Raw genomic sequence first — 10,107 nt, 5'->3', positions numbered from 1 at the left:
TTATAGATTCAATCGAGCTTCCCACCCCCTTTTTGTGTCGAAGAGGATTTGTTTATTTTCAGAAATTGAACATGTCTGGGTGGGTGAGGATGTTGGATACTAGCTACAACCCTGGTAGTGTTCTACATGTCCAGCTAAACTATATGTGAGAGGAGATAAACTGGAGATAACTGCGCAATGATCTCTAATCGTGTTCGGTAAACATCGCATCGTGAGGCTGCTTGTATATTCTGGGAAATGTGTAGATTGTAAGATGAGTAGTCGGTTAGTTAGATATAAGCATCCAAGGAGTGAGGCACGCGTGTCAAATTTTAATCTGTTACTTTAAGCAATAAACTGTGTAGTTGTATGTAGTGTTTCAATATAATTGTGTGTTTGATTGCCGCTAAAATCTGTGTTTGAATCGTGCATGCTACAAAAATCGGAATACCCAGGAATCCTTAACGCCGTAAAGACTTGGATAACGCTTACGAGGTCTTCGAAAGGAAACTGTATCGTCGACCAACCCGGAAAGGAAAGGAGATTCACCATCGTCGCATGCAACAATCTGATGTTGGAATACATTCCTACAGTCCATAATCCCAAATCAGCAAGGTACACCGGTTTCCCGACAATACTGTTTTTGGCCATGCATCGGAGCCCTAGTCACATCCTTGTCATGCTGCCAGAATATCACCAGTAAAGCTACAAACCCGGGATTTAGCTCTGTCTACAAGACCATTTCAAGCAAGAGAATTTGTTCAGTAACAAGAACTTCTGTGTGTTCCGCTCACTACCATTTTCACCAGTTCATGAAGAGTTATTACGTATTTAAACGCCTAACTCGATTTTTCCAGCAGTCAGTTCTGCCTAGGACCGGGTACCGAGGTTTTTAAACTAATTGCTTGAAAAGTTGTTTCCGCTGCATACAGTTTAGCCTCAAATAAGAGGAATTCGAGTCTTTCAGCTGTCTGCAAGGTAACATTTATTATGTTTTATTTCTGAGACTGCTGTTGGTATCAGGAACTAAATACGATGAATCCTTAATTACCACAACTTATTGCCCTAGCTGGAAAAATGGATTAAGCTAGAGCTCTGTTTGGTAGATCTTACACCGCAACACACTACGAGAAGCTCGCACACTTGTTCATTTATTTAATAAAACGGATGAGATGAAATTTGCGTGGCTCTCCATATGCTTTTATCCTTATATACTGCTGAATGGTTTTTACAATCCCTACTTATCGTTTCCCCTAAGAGGCTCATTTTTGGCTGAAAAACACTCATTCAGATAACGTAATAACTTAGATTATCGTAATAACTTAGTATTTTAACTTATCTGAACATGCAAGTGACTTCAACGCCGTTCAAGCGATGATCCCCTTCATACTTTGTGACCAAATAATCTCGGAATTTTCCCTACCAATCAACAAACGCCAGTAATTTCGATTTCAATTTTAGAGGTCGAGAACTACACATGCAACACATGAGCATTGCAAATACAATCTTTTTTCCTGATTTTATCGTCCAGTGTTATTAACAGTTGTCGAGGTGTTGATTCAAATTGCATAATAAAAAATTAAGAATCGATAACTTGAATAAACCCAGAGCTTTTGCAACTAATTTTACAGCGTAGAAAAAAAAACTATGTGATCAGGGCAGATTAGGCAAAATTTAGACATTTGTGTGACGCTAAATTGCCCGCATCCAAAAATTAGTTAACGCATAGAGGCATAAGGTTGCAAGAAGTGCAGGTTGGCCGAGTGGCTTTTGTGAAAATGCTTTAAGAAGCATTACAATTATTTGGGAAGAGGGGTTAGGTGTATTAGGTCGGCCTTGTACGAATGTAATTTCAGGTACTTTTGTGCTTCCGTTTGCGCAGGATGACGTGTTTTTGCTATTTTGATGCTAGTGAGAAAACTTCCTCTTCTTTTTCTTCTTCAATGGTTCTACATTCCAACTGGAATTAAGCCACTTTTCAAGTTAGTATTCTATTGGCATTTCCTCAGTTACCGTGGGGCGTTGAAATCCACGAAACCACCTTAGTATATGAAAAAGTCATTAGAAAATAGAAATCGAATGTAAATAAAACGTTTGTCATTGACACAGGAGCACGAAGGCTTCTACTTGTGAAGTGTTTCACATTTACTCATTAAAAACTACGAAAAACATTATAAAATAATGAATTAAATCAACTACTCCTGACTCGAAATCTGTCCACCGTGGTCTATGATGTTCTCGGGTTGGAAACATTCTCGGCACCCTGGGCATAGGGTATGCATTGTACTTGCCACACAAAATACATACACATGCATACTTTCAGGGCACAGCAGCCGTAAAAAGTGTAAACAACAACCTTCCGTTCATCATGTTTAAGGTACTCGTCACTGAGTGGCGTTCCTATCTGTGTTATTAAACCTTCTACTCTATGTTTTGAGATTTTTACAATTTTCACCACGAGCTCATGGGAGAATGGTAGTTGGAAATCGATAAAATGTATGGGGAAATCTGGTATTTTACATATTTTTGGAAAATGGTGGTCTTTTAGAAGAAAGAAGTGTTAAGGAATGAAGTATGAGGTGAAAAGATTATCTCCTGCACTTAGTTTCCACTGATTGGTAGTATTATAGTGATGAAATTTCGATTTTACTCCCATCTGTTGCATTAATCGTTTTGATTGCTACCTTGTTGTTATAAAAATATCACAAAAAAAAACAACTTAATTCACCGAATGGTGATACTGCCTTTCTCGCATTTAGCCAAAATAATGTCTTAATAACTTTTTTTTTCGTTATCAAATCCAATAATGATCAACAAGGCTTTGTCACCTGTCGAATGCAACTTGTTGCGAGGAAATCGGTTTAAAATTACTATATTAAAAAATGGCTAATGTTTTTCGGTTTTCGTGTACACACACACATAGGGTAAATCTGGGTGAGATGCCGCGTCGGCATAGATGCCGCACTTTAGAGATCTGGTAGAACAGACTTGATTTATTGACGCAAATGTATGTGAGAGAGTATCTTTTGTAGCGAAAACAAAAACCTTAATAGTAACTGCTGCTCATTATTATCAGCAATAAAAAAAAATAATGTGACGGTTACACACTTTTATTTATGCCGCAGATGCCGAATAATTTCTAACGCTATTTTGCTTTTCTGGTCACTTGCATGTGCTTCTGCCATTATCTCGAAATGAAAACTTAACTCGCAAGCAAGCTCTACGGGGCCCCACACACGTTCCGACATGTTGTACAACTTTGGCTCCACCCCCAGGAAATTTGGCTTGGTCGGAGTAAAGTCGGACCGTCTGTGGGCAAGTTGTACTGTCAAACAGTCGTACAACTTGCCCACAGACGGTCCGACTTTACTCCGACCAAGCCTAATTTCCTGGGGGTGGAGCCAAAGTTGTACAACATGTCGGAACGTGTGTGGGGCCCCTACCAAAGCGATCGTGTGCCGCTCAAAGCACACTAGCCTAGTCCTGTTGTTGGGTGGGACTTTAAACATATATCATCCGATCCGGACTGATTTAACGGCAACGACTTTCAGCGCGAAACAACGCACACAAATAGGAACATGGGATGTTTTAACCCTAGCCCAGCAGGGTAAATTGGTACAACTTTCCAATTAGGCACGCCACATGAAGCTTGAGATCCTGGGACTAAGTGAAGTCCGTAGGCCAAACTTTGGAGAACACAGAACGCCGTCGAGACAAGTTTTACTATACTCTGGTTTACGAGATGAACACGTTCCCTGGCATCGCGGAGTCGGCTTCCTACTAAGCACTCAGGCACACTCTACGCTTATGAAGTGGGAACCTATAAGTGAAAGGATAATCGTTGCCAGGTTTAGAACACGGGTCCGAAACCTTACTATAATCCAGTGTTACGCCCCAATCGATGCTGCCGATCTGCAAAATAAAGAGAACTTCCACAGCCAACTCAATGCCGTCGTAGATAGAATTCCGAAGGATGATATCAAGATCTGTATGGGCGCCTTCAATGCAAAGATCGGATCCGACAACTCGAACCATGAGCGCATTATGGGACGCCATGGTCTAGGAAAAATGAGCGAAAACGGAGAGCTATTCGCAGAATTCTGTGGTAATAATGACATGGTGATCAAGCTCTTCCCTCATCGACCGGTTCTCAAGGTCACGTGGGTCTCTAGTGACGGCTCTACAGAAAATCAAATCGACCACATCTACATCAGCCGAAAATGGAAACGGAGCCTTCTTGATGTACGGAATGAATGAGTGCCGATATCGCGTCTGATCATCACCTCCTCATCGGCGAAATACGCCTCCGCATTGCGCGGATTCGTCGGCAGGAGAAAAGAGTTGGACGACGGTTCAACACACGCCGACTGGAAGATGCCACGGTGAAACGGTCCTTCGTTGAAGATCTGGTAACGCGTGCTGCAGATATTCCGGAAGGTGGCAGCGTAGAAGTCCAGTGGACCGCCATCAAGAATGCCTTCATTGCGAGAATAATCTCGGCGAACTGCGCACCCAGAGAAAACAATGGAACAGCGATGAGACCTGGAGGAAGATAGAGGAGTGAAGAGAAGCCAAAGCCGCGATAGAGCGATCAAAAACCAGAGGAGCCAAAGTCTTAGCCCGTCAACGATACTCGGCTCTGGAGAAGAAAGTAAAACGCTCATGTCGAAGGGACAAGCGGACTCTCTGGCCGACGAAGGAGAGAGAGCCGCAGCAACCGAGGACATTCGCCGCCTCTACGATATCTCACGACGTTTAAGCTGGGCGAAGATGAATGCAACGATGCCTGTGAAAGACGCGAATGATCAGTTCTCGGGTACTTTTTCAAAACGGCGTATGTCGCAAATTGTAAACAAACCCGTTTTCAACAGCATGTGGCATCAAATTCATCTAAAAATGTGTATATCTTCAAAGCTACATGAAAATGTGTTTTTAAAAATGTAAATCAATTTTTTGCAAAACGGTGTAACATCATTGCTGAAAATATTGCACATACACCGCTTAGCAGAAAATGTACTTTAAAAAGTTTTTTCGAACAACTAAATAGTTTAAAACGTGCGTCTGCTTGTACTTTTTCATCACTGATTTCAAAATTAAGCATGTTGCTTAAATATTCTAATTTTCGTTAAGAAAAACATTTTACGTTGTTTTTCTGCAGCAAATGTTGTTACGTCGTGTTGTAAGTGTTGCAATTTTTTGTCGCATGTGCGTGAAACGTTTCAACTTGACGCAACATTTCGACGTATCAACAATGCAGCGTACGGAGCAGCGTAACATTTCGACGAAAGTAGCATGACCTCGGTCATACTGACGTATCAAAACGACGTATGTGATTTATCTGTTGCAGAACGTTGTAACATATATTTTTATCAAAATAACTGAAATGTTCACACGCAGTGCAGATTTCAGGGTCACTGACGTTGAACCTTTTCATAATGTATCGTTGAGGTGTATTCAATTGCAATAAAAATGATTAGTTTCTAAATAGGAATAAAATTGAAATCTGAAAACTTTCAAGCTCATTTTCTCAGCTTGATCAAAATGCTACATACGCCGATTTGAAAAAGTTCCCGAGAGTTATTGACCGACCCAACTGACCAGCTTAAAGCTGGTTCGAGCACTTCGAACAACTTTTTCAAGTGCCAGCCAGGCCATCACCACCTGGTCAAGATCTGCCTAGGATCCGACGTATAACACGCGTCAATACTGAAGCTTCATCACTACTAGAGATTCAAACAGCTATCTTAAGCATAAAATCGAATAAAGCCCCAGGGGTCGATCGCATATCAGCTGAGATGCACAAAACTGACCCCATGGCATCCGCTCAACTACCCGCATAGTTTATTTCGTAATATCTGGGACATTGCGTTGCACTCCTCGCGACGAAATCTGTAAACAAGCATTAGACGACTGGAACCCAGCGGGACATCGCAGCAGAGGCAGACCCAGAGGCTCATGGCGATGAAGCCTCAATACAGAAATAAAAGAAGTCGACCGAAATCTAACCTGGCAACAGGTTAAAGCGAGATATTTCAAGTCGGCCCTTTGCCCCACACCGGAGGTGTACAGGACCCATAAGTAAGTAAGTAATTTGTTTGTTTATACCTTTTTCCTCATTTTCCCGCTCGGAAAGATCTTCTAGATGTCACCCGTGATATCTCTGAGACAAAAAAATGAGTCTCCTAGATATTTTTCTTCGATGTCTAGAACCTGTCAGACCTCAAATCCGCCTCAAATGCAACAACCGTTTCTACCTCAAATTTAGAACTGATAAACCGGTTGGGATTTGACAGAAAGAATCTCTTCGATGTTTCTTAGATACCTCTTAGACATGGGTACCACTATTCTAGTAGAATTTTCCTAGATATCTTGGAGATATAATTTTATTTTTCTTCTTTTTTTTATTTTGAAATTTTCGGATTGTTTACTTTTTCGAAGCTGTTTTATAGTTTGGATTTTTTTATTTTATATTACTTTTTTATGTTTATAATGATAAAATTAAAATGGTTTATAATGATAAAATTAAAAACGTCTGTCACCGGAATCGTGGCAGCATGCGGAACACCTTGCGATGTGGTGACTCCATAGCCCTGAAAATCTGCTCCTCCCGCTGGTCAACGAGTGTTTCGTTATATTATATTGGCCAAATCGGGTCGAAAGTTCTCGTCGATGAAGCCGGTGACATCGTTTCGAACATCTCTCGAGTGTGAAGCATATGATGGATGATTTTAAATTGGAATCTGACCCGGATGTAGTTTTGGTTAGATCCCGCAATGACTTTAATCGGCAGCTGGTGTCTGGTGTCTTCTGCAAAATTGAAAAAAGATCATTTAGAAGTGCTGCTGCTATTTCAATACAGTGAAATGAAATGTATAGTGAGGACCTGCCATGGTGTCTCAGGTGAGGACAATCCTCAGATTCTTACCCGAAATAAAAAAAGGCAAATAGAAACGTCATGCATAAAATTCTCACTCGAAATAATCTTTTTTTCCTTTGTGATATTACTTGCCAGACGGTCCATCAATGTCCACCTCGCCTCGAAATTATCTTTACCATGAACATTGCTGTCATGAGAATATTCCTGGCGTCGTAAAACCGAAACCGCGTCATCGTTCTGGAAAGGACGAACCACCAGCCAACCGGTGCCATTAAAAAAAACTAAGAAATAGAATTCTAGTGAAATAATACATAAAGTAAAATACTTACAAACTCCGAATCAGGCGAATCAGGAGTGCGACTCGGTCAGAACGGTCAGGGCTGCTTGATTCCGATGGCTTATGGGGGAAACTTGTTTAACGATGAATTTTTGTCAGTACCAAACCAAAGGGCAGTCAACTGGACTGGTGAAAAAACATGGCGAAGCCGCGAGGGTGACGAAAAAAGCGCGCATGTTTTGACAGTTGCACCGCTTCATTTGCTTGGTAGTATGTGTGAACCGTTGAGCACACACGCTAAAAAGGGATTGGTTCGAGCACAAGATAAAATTGAGGCATGGCTAGGATGGTTTGCATCTTATCCAGGTAGATTCCTGTTCTCTTTTAGACATCCTTCCATGCGGGTTGTTTCCATCGATGAGAATATGACACAGATGTGCCCAAGTGTGTTTTCGAAAAATCTATCCAGAAAGAGTACAGACATTCCGAAAGCAAAACTCACAAACAAACTAACTAAACTAATGTTTTTTTTTTTTGCTGTTCCTGATCATAATATCTGGTTTACAGTTTGTTTTGAGTGATAAAACGACCTACTTTTCCAAACAAACGAAATGGGTGTATTGGATAAACATACAACTCGTGCTGAAAAAATCATCTTTTTTTAACTAGTTGCACAAACTACTATTATGCAACTCATGTGAGTTGTATAATGGTCATTTAAGCACCCATTGGTAAGATAAAGTAGGCCGTTTCATCACTCAAAGACGAACTGTAAACCAGGTATTATGATCAGTAATTACAAAAAATAATTTACAATTCATTTTTTACAGTTTCTGAGGTGAAAAATGGTTCAAATATAACACTATCCAACAAAATTGAACTTTTTTTCGCTCCCTTCAACCATTTTCAATGTAAGGTACACCGGGGCAAGGTTTTTTCAAAGTTGAAATTCGAAGTGCTTTAAAAAAATCACCCTTTGGTATATTTTGAATCCGTTTGCGGGGTTTGATAGTTCGGGCCAAATATTATACATAAAAAATAAGCAACCTTAACAAACTTTTTTATAAATATTTTTTATATTTAATTTATTTTTTTATATGCATCGTTTCAACTTGCCCCGCGAATCAGGGCAAGTTGAAACACTGTGTTATATTCAGACGTAAGCTAATTTTGCCGTATTAATAACAAAATGTATGTACTCAGTGACACTCAAGAAACACGAGGTTGTAAAGGTGACTATAAAACTGCCAGGATTCGCATAAGAGTCCCATATAAGTTTTTGACGATATTAATTTTGTTTCAGAAATTAGTTGAAAATTGTCTCCTGTTTAAGAAAAACTGATGAAATAGTAGGCTTTGTTCTAGAAAATTGAAAAAAAAATCCCACTTTTGTTGTCTCATCTTGATATTTACTCGCATAAAAATCAGATTCCAGATTTTGATAGGTACTCTTTTACAAAAAAAAAATAAGTTTACAGTCCATTTAATTGTCCTACAGCAATAAATACGGATAAAGAATATTATGTCAATTTTTTGGAGAGATGCCAATTTTTATCAATTTATAATTTTTTTCTCCATGTAAAACAAGTTTGATAACCTGTCATAAGACGAGTTTATACAATCCCATTGAATTCCACCACTTAATTGTATCTTGACAGATACGTATTTCGACCTCAACAGTAAGGCCGTCTTCAGTGTCTCGTACTTGACTCGACTTCACTCGACTCGACTTCGAGTCAAGTACGAGACACTGAAGACGGCCTTACTGTTGAGGTCGAAATACGTATCTGTCAAGATACAATTAAGTGGTGGAATTCAATGGGATTGTATAAACTCGTCTTATGACAGGTGAAAACATTCCACTAAACAGCTCAAAATAATTTTCTTATCAAGTTTGATAAATTCAACTGCAAATTACTCAAGTCGGCGAAAATGACATGGGACTCTTATGCGAATAAGGGCAGTGTACAACAAAGCGTATTTTTAGAGACCAAATTTTGGAGAACGCACGTGCACGTGCACTACGCTGAAAATTTATCAAATTGATTTCCTCCTACTGGTGACCACTCGGATTACTATTCAAGATGCTTCATTATTTGGTTCACTTGTATATTGCGCAGTTGATTAATTCGATTGTGGCTTCTTCACAAATGCACATTAACTAACCAGCCATCATATCTCTCATAAACTCTTCGATTGAAAAAAAAGCAGCTGGGGAAGTGAAAGGTGGAGTTAACGAAATGTTTACATACTCTGTGTTTTATTTTTCTGAGAGTTAGTGCTCGTAGATTAAGAATCTCAAAACTGCAGTTTAAGCATGACCCTTTTTCATTCTAGTGGAGATTATAGGAGGGTTGCATTCATGACGGAATGGGCGGAAATTTATTAAATTTATGTTCAGAAGTTTGCATATTTTTATAAATTTGTGTGACATGCAGAGCAATATCAAACAACCATAATACAAAAATTAAAACGGGTCTTTCATCGATTTTTCATAATCATCATGCTTATTCAACATTGAATGATTACCTACCGTGAAAATTTGATGAAAAAACTCTTCCAAACATTGTTTTGAGACCTGTTTCATTGGCACGTCAAATAGTTGTATTGGATTTTGCAAAGGGCGAGAAATAAACAATGGCAGGGATTGGCTTTGAAAGCTGCAATCTCTCGGGAATGGTAGTCAGAAGGTGCGTTTAGACGAGTAGTTTGTTGAAAATAAATATCAGAGTATTCGGTCTTTTACTATCTGAATAAAAGCTTCCGTTTCAACTTACCCCGTATTTCAACTTACCCCGGTGTACCTTACTCAATAGATTTTTTACGCTGAATTCATGAACGTATTCAGATTTTCTGTAACACGTCCAGTTTTTGAGATAAACGCATTTTAATTCACGAAAGTACGTATTTTCATAGAAATTTAGTTTAGTAAACTCCGTTTTTCACAACAAATGAACGTGCCAAATGAAATCCA

General features: G+C 39.4%; 1 long non-coding RNA gene across 1 annotated transcript; it reads right to left on the bottom strand.

Moving 5' to 3' along the window:
• Window positions 1-6,420: 6,420 nt before the first annotated feature.
• On the bottom strand, window positions 6,421-7,340 carry LOC134220192 (uncharacterized). Its single transcript, XR_009981800.1, has 3 exons — window positions 7,186-7,340; window positions 6,905-7,093; window positions 6,421-6,786 (listed from the first exon to the last, which is right to left on the bottom strand). It is a non-coding gene; the product is annotated as an uncharacterized LOC134220192 (long non-coding RNA).
• Between the last annotated feature and the right edge of the window lie 2,767 nt (window positions 7,341-10,107).

Source organism: Armigeres subalbatus, chromosome 3, assembly GCF_024139115.2.
Source record: "Armigeres subalbatus isolate Guangzhou_Male chromosome 3, GZ_Asu_2, whole genome shotgun sequence".
In the NCBI taxonomy this organism is placed as follows: domain Eukaryota; kingdom Metazoa; phylum Arthropoda; class Insecta; order Diptera; family Culicidae; genus Armigeres; species Armigeres subalbatus.
This window is presented reverse-complemented; position numbering and strand designations above follow the sequence as displayed.